A 13,257-nucleotide genomic window follows, 5' to 3' on the forward strand; every position below is an offset into this window, starting at 1 on the left:
ATCAACAACTCGAGGCTCTTTCTCACTACTTTGGACACACTGTGCACCAAAAGGTCCTGTCGCGGACGCCAGATTAATTGTCACACCTGTCCCATTTATTAGGGAGGCGATCGCCGGGCTAATTCCAAGAGCCGAAGTATCGGCCCCCCGAACCGCACCACGAAAGCGTGGACAATTTAGAAGTGGTCCTTATTGGTGCGCCAGCGGACGCCGGCTGTGGCCCAAAGAACAAGACAGAGCCGAGAGATGATAAACAAACAAAATTATATTCTCATTAACGGCAGATCAAAAACAATACACACGTATGCACACTCCACAATAGTTACATACAATACGTCACCAAACAGACAATGTACTACACAGTACAATCAACCACACTTGAAACAACGGACACAGACAACAATACGCACTACGATGCAGTCACATGCATTGAACAACCAAGACACTTAAGGACTAAAGAGATAGAAAGCCTATTCAGTCCAAAGTCCTTGGAACAAAAGTCTGAATGATACTCTTCCGAGAATCACTCACTCAAAGTCCAGCGTTGTTGTCGTTCCGCAGCTCTCTGGAGTTTCTCTTCCAGGAAACCTCCCGTCTTCAATTGGCCACTCTTCAAACTTCAACTTCTTCGCCGGAACCCGTCGGCTTCACACACGCAGCTGTTGCCCGCGTCTTCGCTCGATAGCGGTAAACCCACGCTCTTGCCTGTAGCTCGAGCCGTCCCTACGGACCAAAAACTTCGCCGACTACACGGCGGACTCTCTACGCACTCTGGCGCTCACTTCCGTCTCCTCCTGTTCTGTCACTACGGGCAGAACCTTCGCCGACTCCACGGCGGAATTCCTACGCGCTCTGGCGTTAACTTCCGTCACCACCTGCTTTCTCGTCTCGGCCGCTCGATTAAATACCTTCCGCGCCACTTTCCAGAATTTTCTCGTCCTTTCGTCGGCGCGATACGCAGCGAAGGCTGGAGAGAGGCGAGACGGTTTGTCAGCCCTCCGCGTCGGGTGACTCAGCTCGGCGTAGCCACGCCTCCTTCGTTCTGGAAATTTCTAGCGCTTGCCCGGCCGCCGCTGTGGGGTGAGGAGGTTCGTCTGCGAAGCCGTGCTTCTGCGGGGAGAGCGCGCGCCCGGGAGCCTTGGATGTTTGCTTTCTTTTTTTTTTCTTTTTACCTCGCGGCGTTTCTACCGCCCGTTGTCGCAAGGATTTGGCGGCGCGCTCTCTTTTTAGCGCTCGTTCTGTGACACTGCCCCCCACTTTAAGAATATTATCTCATAATATTCAAAACCACACAAACGAGCGCGAAAGTCACCACACACTCTCACAGACTGTAACACCATCAGTCGCTCATAACACTTCACATTCACAATAGATCACGCAATACAATCCCTAAATCCAGCCTGTACAGTTGAGCAGTACCCTCTCCCAGTGATTGAAGACATGTTTGCATCTCTAAACGGCGGGGAGTATTTTAGCATTCTTGATTTGCGAGATGCCTATAATCAAGTTCCTTTGGATGAAGCCGCAAGGAAGCTCTGCGTCATTAACACGCACAGAGGCTTGTTTTCGTATAATAGGCTTCCCTTCGGAATATCCTCTGCTCCGGCTATTTTTCAAAGAAAAATGGATACAATACTGTCAGGTTTGCCAGGGGTTCAGGCTTACCTTGATGATGTACTGGTTTCGGAGGCTCGTGGCGATGGGAGTGAACGCCTGAAGAGTGTGTTGCAACGGTTCCGTGAACACGGAGTTAAGCTAAGGTCTGATAAGTGCAGCTTTAGACAGCCTTCTGTCACATATCTCGGCCATCGGATAGACAGAGAGGGTCTTCATCCCACAGAGAAAAATTTGGAAGCGATCGCTCAGGCACCTCGCCCACAGAACGTGGCGGAGCTGCGTTCCTTTTTAGGAATGCTGACGTTTTATGCCAAATTTCTTCCAAATATGTCCACTCTACTTTCTCCGCTCAACAAACTTTTGGAGAAGGGCACAGTATGGCAGTGGGGGCGGCAACAAGAAGCTGCCTTTGAGAAAGCAAAAGACAGCCTAATGCAAGCTCAGGTTCTTGTTCAATTTGACCCGTTGAAAGAGTTGAAGCTCGAATGTGATGCTTCCCCTTACGGTGTGGGCGCGGCGCTTTTTCACACGAGTAACGGCATGCCAAAACCCATTGGGTTCCGGTCCCGTACACTGACGGCCGCCGAGAAAAATTACTCTCAGCTGGAAAGAGAGGCCCTGGCTTTAGTGTTTGGCGTCACTAAGTTTCGTGATTACCTTTTAGGTCGCCAATTCACTCTCGTGACGGACCACCAGCCCCTCTTGAGCTTGTTGCAATCCGACCGCCCGACGCCACCCCTGGCTGCAGCACGTATCCAGCGCTGGGCACTGTACTTGGGTGGCTACCGCTACAAGCTGCAATACACGCCGGGAAAACAGTTGCTCAACGCGGACGCCCTGAGCAGGCTGCCACTGCGGTCTACGGAGGCTGATGACGTGGGTGAGCCACCGGAATATGTCCTCGCTCTGGATAATTTTGACGATGGCGTTATCACAACACGGGAGCTACAGCAGCTATCGGCCACAGACCCCGCAGTAACGGCGGTAAAGAATTGTATATTACATGGCTGGCCCAAAAGTGCAAAACAGCTGGAGGAAACGATGCGGCCGTTTTTCGACCGCAAACTAGAACTGTCCGTAGCCCATGGTCTAGTGTATTGGGGGCATCGCGTAGTGATACCGGAAAAAGCGCGGGACCGTCTTTTGAAACTGTTGCACGAGACCCACCAAGGCTCGTCAGGAATGAAAGCAGTGGCAAGGTCAAAATTTTGGTGGCCCCGACTAGACCGCGATATTGAAGCGCTTTCAGCCGGCTGCACGAACTGTGCCCAAAACATGCCAATGCCGGCAGCGGCACCACCAGTAAACTGGCCGAAAACCAATGAAAAATGGTCGCGGCTACATGTCGATTTTGCCGGACCCATAGCAGGCAAGATGATTCTAGTTGCAGTAGATGCCCATACCAAGTGGATAGAAGCCGTGCCAGTAAAGCATGCCACCACAACAAGCACAATCACCTGTCTGCGCGCCATGTTCAGTCGATTCGGCGTCCCGCGAACCATTGTTTCGGATAATGGGACACAGTTTTCTAGCCAGGATTTTGCTACGTTCGTGGCAAAGAACAACATAATGCATCTGAAAACGGCGCCTTTTCATCCACAGTCTAATGGAGCGGCAGAACGAGCAGTGCGTACAATAAAGGATGGACTTCGGAAGATGAGGGAGGGTAATTTGGAGGACAACCTTGTGCGGCTCCTGTTCAACTACAGGAGAACACCACAGAAGACGGGAAAATCTCCGTCAGAATTGCTGCTAGGGTTCCAGTTACGTTCACGATTGGATGCGTGTTTTCCCTCAACTGTTGCAGACTCGCCGCCGGCATCAGATGACTGGGTGGTCCCCATAGAAAGCAACGTGTACGTGCGGAACTACGGTGTCGGAGAAAAGTGGACACCAGGGCGTGTGCAGTCCACTGCAGGATCCCGAATGGTGACCGTCCAAACTCCTCATTCTGTAGTCAGACGCCACGTTGACCAAGTGCGCCCTCGACAAGCATCGCAGTCCCCATCGCCGGGCTCTGCATCCTTATCAGAGTCTAATATGTCCATGCTGCCGAAACGATCGCCGGGGCCCTCAACTACAAGCTCCACCGTGCTGCCTCCAGAAGCGCTCACTACCGCAAGCCCCCACGACCATCCAGTGCCAACCATGCCACAGGCCGGTCCTACACCAGCGGCGACCCCAAGCGCGGAACCAGTGCTTCGGCGTTCTACCAGACAACGCAAGCCAGTACAACGGTTCCATTTTTAAGAAGAGAGAAGTGTTGCGAACTGAACTCTCCTACTTCTACGTCCCCCCCTTTCCCCCCTTCGTGTTTCTGTCGATGGCTGAAGCGATAGCCATTCCCGCCCCCCTTTTCCCCCTCTCCCTGCTTCGTAGATGAAGCTACAAAAGAAGCTTGCGCGAAACAATAAACGTTCACTCGTTGCCCTAGTCTGCGGTTGTCTGCGTATGCTTGCCGTGGCTGCCCGGCTAGCTATGTAACACCCCCCCAATTCCGTCATCGCCCACTATATGTAGAAAACAATGCATCTATAACCAAGAACAGAGCGTCAATATACTCAATTTCATCTTTATCTTATCGTTAGCATATTATTTCGGCAAATATCTTTCTTGGCCCTATTCATCCGCTTTCTGTTGATGATTGATTGATATGTCAAGTTTAACGTCCCAAAACCACCATATAATTATGAGAGACGCCATAGTGGAGGACTCCGGAAATGTCGACCACCTGGGGTTCTTTAACGTGCACCCAAATCTGAGCACACGGGCCTGCAACATTTCCGCCTCCATCGGAAATGCAGCCGCCGCAGCCGGGATTCGAGCCCGCGACCTGCCGGTCAGCAGCCGAGTACCTTAGCCACTAGACCACCGCGGCAGGGCCATCTTTTTTGTTACGTGCTACGAAAAATATCCATGATTGAATTGAACCCCTGCACTTACTCACGTACTAGTAGTTAGTCCTGCCTAATTATGACTAGGCTTAACTAAATAGGGGCCATTACAAACAACTACCAGCTAGTGTTGGCTACAGGTGGCTATGCGACTGCTAATGTTTCAAGTATCGGTTCACTTGCTGGCTAATCTTGGCTATTGTTGCTATACGATGACGAGCTCTAAGCTAACAATTATTAAAGCGTCAGATTGTGTTCTTTAATTCTCAGCGCTGTGATTGAAATATTATTTGCACTAATTCATTATAAATATTTAATTTATAATTTCAATTCATAGCCTGATTGAGCAACGGCCTCGGACAAAGGTAGCGGGTGGTGTTCCCATTGTATATCTCGGAGGCCATGCACGAGCCACAATACAGGACAGCTTGGAAGGCCAGAACTCAGCGGCGAGCTTATCTCGCGTCACTGAGGAATCGCGATAGAGTAGTATAGAACAAGATGGCTCGCAGTGGGACCTTGTATAAATGCTGTTTTTCCTCAAACATTTGGCGCAACTTATCTTAAGGGATGATGATATAGGCCAATGAATGGGATGGTCCTTTGCTCAATGAATTGATGAATTGGATGGTTCCTTGCTTGAAGATGAACGCGCTGCGCGAGCAATGGCCTCGTTTTCTCTTCCTCATTTTCTTCTTTTCCATGCCCGGTTTTGTTGTTTATGTTTAATCAGGCGTTCTTTGTGTAGACCACTACTTGAGATTGTCCACGCAACAAAACCACTACAGGAGTTTCGGAAGTTCACAAACTTCAACAAGACCTTGTGAATAAGTATTTTCTGTATTTGGATTTCTGCGATGATACGTGCTACGTGTGCGTGCATGTTATCACTGTGTGTATTGCCACCCAGTACTTTGAGCAGACAGCGAGGCGACAAACCAGGGTAACATGTAAAGTGTATCACTGAAAGTTGTAACAAACGAGGAAGACTATAGAGTGTTCTGCATTGAATACAGTAGGGGGCTGCGTTCGGTATTCAGTACAAGGAGTGCAAGACAGGCTTGTCTTATGATGCTTCTTTTCTGAAGTAAACCTTCTCTTTCAAAGTGAAGCGTAAGCCAACACTTCCTGTGGTAAGCCCTCACTCTCTTTCTCTCTCTCTCCACACACACACAGACACACATGCGCACGCGAACAGGCACACACCCACAAGTACACACGCACGGAGAGGAATATGACCACCGCATCTACAAAAAATAGTTTATGAAATTAAAATCGGAATTGCTCGATACTATGCGCGAAGTACGTTTCGTATAAGGCTGTATTGTTGTTGCACATTAAATAGGCGCGTTATGTCAAAGGCAATCATAAGTTTTTGCCCGCGCTATTAAAATATGGAGTGCTTCGCCCAGCCATGTCAGATCTCTAACACGTGATGAACTTGTTTTGTACATTAAGAACCATTGATCTTCATGCTCGGTAGTTTTTGCGTTGTGTTGAAATTTTTTTATTCTGCCTCTTCTCCTGCAATAGCCGGTCAAAGTTGCAAAACCTTGAAATAAAAAAATTTAACCATATATATATATATATATATATATATATATATATTATGAAGTCTTGGTTCGGATTACCTTTTATGTCGGTCCATCATAAGGCGTCGTGACTTTTCGAAGACGGGCACACAAATCAGCACGAATAACAGAAAACGCAGCCCCAGTGTCCACCAAAGCATCAACGTCCACTCCCTCAACTGTGACCGCAATCATATTGTAGGGGCGCGCTGGAGGAATTGGAGTCCTGAGTTGGAATGCAGTTCGTCCTCCAAAAACTGCATCGCTTAGTTTTCCGGACGCCGATCAGAAGTAAGGGAAGCAGGCTAAAGAGGAGAAGAAGAGCGCCGGTAAGGCGACGGTGAACGGCGTCGGGTTAATCGGTGACTACTGCGCAGTTCACCGGATGCCGGCGGAGATGGAGACCGACGCGGCGGTGACGAATAACGGCGGCCCTGGTACAAGGCTCCTGCGGTACAGTCCCGTTCGCGTGTCTCATACCCTCGGCGCTCGTCTTGCTGGCGCTTGCGGCAAAAGCGTGAAATGTGACCACGATAGCCGCAATAATAGCACGTAGGGCGAGTCGATCGATGAGGAGGGTAGTAGCTTGCGCTAACTGCACCAGGAGAGAAAGAAGTCAGAGAGACAGGTGACGGCTCACGCGGTGGTGATGAAAAGCTCGTGGGAAAGCTTGTGGGAGGTGCGGCAGCAACCGACGCGTACGTTCGTGGCGGGGACGTCGAGCTGACGGTGCCTGGTGGTGCGGCGGTGGTGTGCGGGAACGATGGTAGAGTACGAGAGACAATGGGCTGCAGCTTGGCCATGTGGGTCATGGACGTGAGCTCTTCCCTGATGACATCCCGTAATGACGTTGAAGAGGACTGAGCGGGACACACTGAAGGTAGTGTAAATCCCATTGATTCTAATTCTTCACGTATAATCGCCCTTATCGTGTCTCGCAGGTTTGGATCAGTCATAATACGGGCCGCGTCACTGTCTGATTGTAGGCGCATAGACTCAAGTTCTTCGAGGCGCTGACAGGTCGTCGCAACGTCAGCAACGGTTGCCAGATTCTGGATCGCAAGGGCATTGAATGCGACGGGCGCAATCCCCTTAAGAAGCTGGCGCACCTTGTCTGATTCTGTCATTGGTGTGTCAACCAGGCGGCAAAGTGAAAGAACATCCTCGATGTAGAATGTGTACGACTCCCCGATGTGCTGTTTCCGAGCCGCGAGAGCTTTCTTTGCGAGAGACGAACGAACAGTCGGTGTGCCAAAGACATGGCGAAGCTGATCTTTGAAGGCTGACCAGTCGGGGATGTCGATGAAGTGGTTAAGGAACCACGTCTTCACGACACCCGTGAGGTAGAATGACACGTGAGCGAGTTTGTAGGTGTTATCCCACCAGTTAGCAGCGCCGACACGTTCGAAATCGTCCAGCCATTCTTCTACATCTTCCCCGCGCATACCAGCGAAGAGATGGGGCTCACGCTGGAGGCTGTTGATGACGTGAGAAGGCGCGGCACGCGGTGGTTGAGTGGGAACGGCTGCAGCGCCGGCCTCATCTTGGTGCGACATATTTCCGGACACCTGGCCCAAGCGGCGACCTGAACGTAGCTCCAGGGGGTAGAGTGGTCGAGAGGATGGTGGGGGATCTAACAGCACTCTCCACCATGTATGAAGTCTTGGTTTGAATTACCTTATATTAGGCCCGAGGAACCGGTAGCCGACAGCTACGATGAATGAGCCAAGATGATGATGCTACGCGACAACGATGAGGATGCATGAGCCACACATGATAATGATAATAAATGTACCGGTGAAGAGGATGCGTATACTAAATGCCCACAATATATATATATATATATATATATATATATATATATATATATATATATATATATATATATATATATATATATATATATAGAATGAACTTGCGGATGGCACATTTGAAAAGAAAACTGTCTTTACTAGCGTTTCGCCCGTGCCACGGCCGAAACGTTAGTAAAGGCAACTTATTTTTCAAATGTGCTATCTGAAAGTTAATTCAATATAGAAATTACCCAGACCTGTCGTGCTTTCCCTTATATATATATATATATATATATATATATATATATATATATATATATATATATATATATATATATATATATATATATATATTGATTGATTTGTGGGGTTTAACGTCCCAAAACCACGATATGATTATGAGAGACGCCGTAGTGGAGGGCTCCGGAAATTTTGACCACCTGGGGTTCTTTAACGTGTACCCAAATCTGAGCACACGGGATATATATATGCAAGAAAGAGACGACGAAACTTTCGTGGAAGCGTCTTTACTAAACGTTTTCAGCTGGTGGACCAGCCTTCGTCAGAGTAATGTGACAACAGTTCATACATGGCTTCAAAAGCTCCTTTCAATAACAGGTCAGCGCCATCTGCTCTGGTTAGCATTACAATGCGCATCATAAAATGTCAAGTGCTTCAGAAAAAAAAAGAAAAAAAGATAAAAGTACGAAAACCAGAAGGGTACATACACACTAAAGACATAGTTAGATTCCCTTACATGTACTGTGACGTGATACCACGCTTATACGTAGTTAAAAGATGTAGATGTGTAATGACATTGCTTGGCAGCATAAGAACAATCTTAGTGATATGTGAACGTATAATGGAAGCCACTGTGAAATGATTGAAGATAAATAAAAAGTAAAAATAAAAAGGGCAAACATAGAAGGCGTGATTTAGGTGGTACAATTTGAAACCAGTGCATCATCGCTCTTACTCTAGTGAAAGACAGGTCAGTTTTCCTTTGTTTTCGTTGATTCCAGCTGAAACAGTGTTAAATTTATGAATGAGATATGATTCGCGCAGTTCACGATCATGGCTGGTGCGGAATCCCGATTCTATTATCGTCACTTTGAGGTTACTAAATGAGTGGCCGGGCATGTTCACATGCTTTGATAATGGAAGGTTTGGTTGGGTTTTAGCATGCGATCTATGATTGTTGAAACGTATTCTGAATGGGGTTTCAGTGTGGCCTATGTATTGCATATGGCAGGTGCAACACTCAAGTAAATACACTGCATTGTATGAATCACAATTAAAGCTTCCCGTAATTGTGAAAATGAATTGGTTAGATGTGCTGGTGGCTGTTAATGACGGTTCTATATGAGGACAAACTTTACAACGGGGTTTGTTGCAACGGCTACAACCAGTACGGTTAGTAGTAGCACTTTTAGATGACGTCAGGATGTCACCTATGTTTTTTGAGCGCCTATACACTACTCGAGGGGGCTCAGGAAAGACCGCTTTTAGTCTGTCGCTTTGGGTGAGGATGTTGTAATGGTTACGCAGTATACCTTGAACTTTGGGGATGGACGCTGAGTGTGTTAGTACTAAATTGGCTGACTGAAGCCCGTTGCTTTTTATGCTACCTTTTAAACAGTCCATTCGATCGCGTCCTCTGGCTCGGTGTATCGCGTCGTCAATAATTTTTTCTGGATATTTTCGCTTAAGAAGCTTCTTTTTCAGATCATGGCAGCAAGAATTGAAATCTTGATCTTCAGAGCATATGCGCCTAAAGCGCTGTGCCTGGCTATGTGGAATTCCAGTCTTCGAATGGCGCACGTGGCTACTTTCAAAATGAAGAAACTGGTGATTATCGGTTGGCTTTTTAAAAAGCTTCGTAATTAGGCGTCCATGGGAAATGGTAATCCTGACGTCGAGAAAGGGTACAGACAAGGGTGAGTAAGTATGGGAGAATGTCATAGCGGGATGTACCTGGTTGAATTTCGCTATAAAGTTTAGAAGTTCTGTTTCACCATGTGTCCAAATAAAAGATATGTCATCGATGTAGCGTTTCAAATGCTCAGGCTTTAGTGGCACACTCTTAAGAAACGAGTCTTCGAGCACTCCCATGAAAATGTTTGCGTATGTAGGGCCTATCTTTGTACCCATCGATGTTCCACTAATCTGTACGTAATGAGAGCCATTGAATTCGAAGTTATTCAACTCGAGAATGAGCTTCAGCAGTGTTTCGAGAGTTGACGTGTCAATCAACTTGTCAGATTTGGAGTGGTCATATGAATCTAAAACAGCCTGTATACCGTCCTTGTGGGGTATGTTAGTGTAGTGGGAGGTGACGTCCATCGTCACCAGAAGCGAACCATCAGGCACTGTTAGGTGTGATATTCCATTGAGAAAATCGTTGGTATCCTTAACAAAGGAAGCGAATGTGGGCGGAAGAAATTTTATCAAACTCTCAGTGTAACGAGATATGTTTTCTGTTACTGTTCGAATGCCCGAAACAATGGGACGGCCTGGATTTGCTGACTTGTGTATCTTTGGGAGCAGGTAAAATCTTCCGGCAACAGGGCTAGGCGGAATGAGGCTGCGTGCTGTCTTATCGTCAACCCTTTTCTTTTTTACTAATGCCCTAATGGTGTCTTTTATGATGACAAGAAAGTCAGTGGTAGGATCAGCGGGAAGTTGTTTGTAAAAAGCAATGTCAGATAACTGTCGTACGGCTTCTTTTATGTAACTTTCTTTACCCATTATCACAATCGAGCCACCCTTGTCCGCTGGTTTTATGATGATATCATCACGTGCATTTAAACTTTTAAGAGCGTCAAATTCACTGGCAGAAAGGTTTTTTTGGAACGGGCTACGCGTTTTGTAAGCGTTGAGCACGTCACGCGAGACAGCTTTGATGTAAAGGTCTAGGCATTTATCCCTTTGCGAGGAGGGCGTCTATTGTGTCGTGGACGGTACAGCCGGGCGAGCTCCCTTGTTGCTAGCATGGTCGTGAAAATACTCTTTTAGCCTAAGATTACGAGCTAAATTATCTATATCCTTCATCAACTGAAATTCATCAAACCCTCCAGAAGTTGGACAGAAATTCAGGCCTTTTGAAAGAACCCTTTCCTCTGCAGGGAGGATTGTAACGTCATAAAGGTTGACTATATTGGCGTCCTGTTGGCTTATCTCCGGCAATGTTTCAGGTGTTCTGATTAAAACAATTGGTGAACTCCTGATTTAAATATATAAATGAATATATATATATATATATATATATATATATATATATATATATATATATATATATATATATATATATATATATATATCGAACCTACAACCTTCGATTCCTGCTCACGGCAAGTTATTTTTCCACCCACTTTTTTTTTGTTCTTATTTAATTTGCATTGGTTCTAATAACTTCCCCTATACATTCCTTGGCATTGTTGTCTGTTAGATATCATTAATATTGTGTCAAAACACGGAAAAACGAGCCCTTTGGTATACACTTCTTTCCCTTATATATATATATATATATATATATATATATATATATATATATATATATATATATATATGTTACGCATGCCTTGTGTAACAATTTGGTGGAAGCGTGCTGGGTAAGACAAGCCCAACGACGGGAGCTTCACTACCTGGACTACGCCGCAGCCGCCGCCTTGCCGGACTCCCGCCTGCGCCGATCGTAATGGCCCAAGATCAGCCATCTAACGCTTCAAGGCCAACTCCCATGGGTTCCGTGCCCTACTACCGAGTCCCGCCAACCTTTGGAGGAAAATCGGGAGAGGATGTCGACGCGTGGCTCGTCCAGTACAAGCGAGTCAGCAAGTCCAACGGCTGGGATGCCGCCGCTCAGCTCAGCAATGCGGTCTTTTGCCTTACGGATACGGCGCTCGTGTGGTACGAAAACCACGAGGACACACTGACGACGTGGGACGTTTTTGTTGCAGAGCTGAAAGCGTGTTTCGGCGACTCGAGCGTCAAAAGGAAGCGGGCAGAGCAGACATTGTCTCAACGCGCGCAGCTTCCAGGTGAGACATGTACCACGTATATAGAGGATGTGCTGAAGCTCTGCAAGGTGGTCAATGATCAGATGTCAGAAGACGACAAAGTAGGGCATTTGCTGAAAGGCATAGCCGAAGATGTATATAATTTTCTAATCGGAAAAGAGCACCTGAGCTCGGTGTCCGACGTGATTCGACATTGCCGAACTTTTGAACAGCTGAAAATGCGCAGGATTGCTCCAAAGTTCGGCCGGCTCACAAATGTTACAACGGTTGCCAGCATCGACACGAGCACCTGCCCAGACCTGTCCTCGACGATTCGAGAGATTGTTCGCGAAGAACTTTTTCGCTATAGAGAACAGACGCATTCAGCAGTTGATCACCATTCTGTAAACGACCAACATTCGGTATATGTGCCACGTGAGGCTGTGACTGCGCCGCCGCCTTCTACGACCCCTTGGCAATCGATGGTTAGTGCAGTGTTGATATGATATATATATATATATATATATATATATATATATATATATATATATATATATATATATATATATATATATATATATATATATATATATATATATCGGCTGTGACCACATGGCAGTGCGTTTAGTGGTTTAGTGTGATAAATTCATGAGGGTCCGCGTAATATGACGTTTTATTTCCATCCTCGTAGTTACTACTCTTTGAGTGGTAAATGTAATACTATTATTTTCTACCTTCCTCTAGATGAAGCTGCGATAGAAATTTAGTCCAGCTGTAGCATGTACATATAGTGAAAGTCTATTTCTCAAAATCTGACACCACTACGTCATAACGAGGTGGTAGAGAAAGCCTTAAGGTAGTCTCGACTGCCGGTTAGAAATTTCTGCATATTTTCAATATGCCAAGCGTTTGCTCGTTGCATTTGTTGTCGTAATCGCTAATTCTTCAATGCGAAAGGTTACTACACTTTAATCAATTACGTATTAATGACGTAAACTCAAGCAATTGATTCTGTTCAAGACTGTCTCTTCGGGTAGTGCTGAAGAGTTTTGATCTGATTTTCTTATGCTTACGAAGACCGAGAGATGTGCATCTACTTCTTGTTAAGCAAAATGCTTATTTTTGTACAGGCATAGCTTCAGTTGGCCCCTATACTTACAATACATTTTGTATGCAGACCTCGTTGTGGTCTTGGAAAGAGTACACGTTGGGGTCAACAGCACCGAACAAGAATCTTCTTTTTCTGAGAAAGCAGCACACTCGACAACGTGTTCTCGCCATTTTACTAGTGCTACTTCAATTCCGTCTTAACTCTAACTCCCATGACTCTGTCAGAAAGAGAGCGCGTCGACTTGATTTGCTAAAGTAGCCACGTAGGAATGTT

Source organism: Rhipicephalus microplus, chromosome 3, assembly GCF_043290135.1.
Source record: "Rhipicephalus microplus isolate Deutch F79 chromosome 3, USDA_Rmic, whole genome shotgun sequence".
NCBI classification, from domain to species: Eukaryota; Metazoa; Arthropoda; class Arachnida; order Ixodida; family Ixodidae; genus Rhipicephalus; species Rhipicephalus microplus.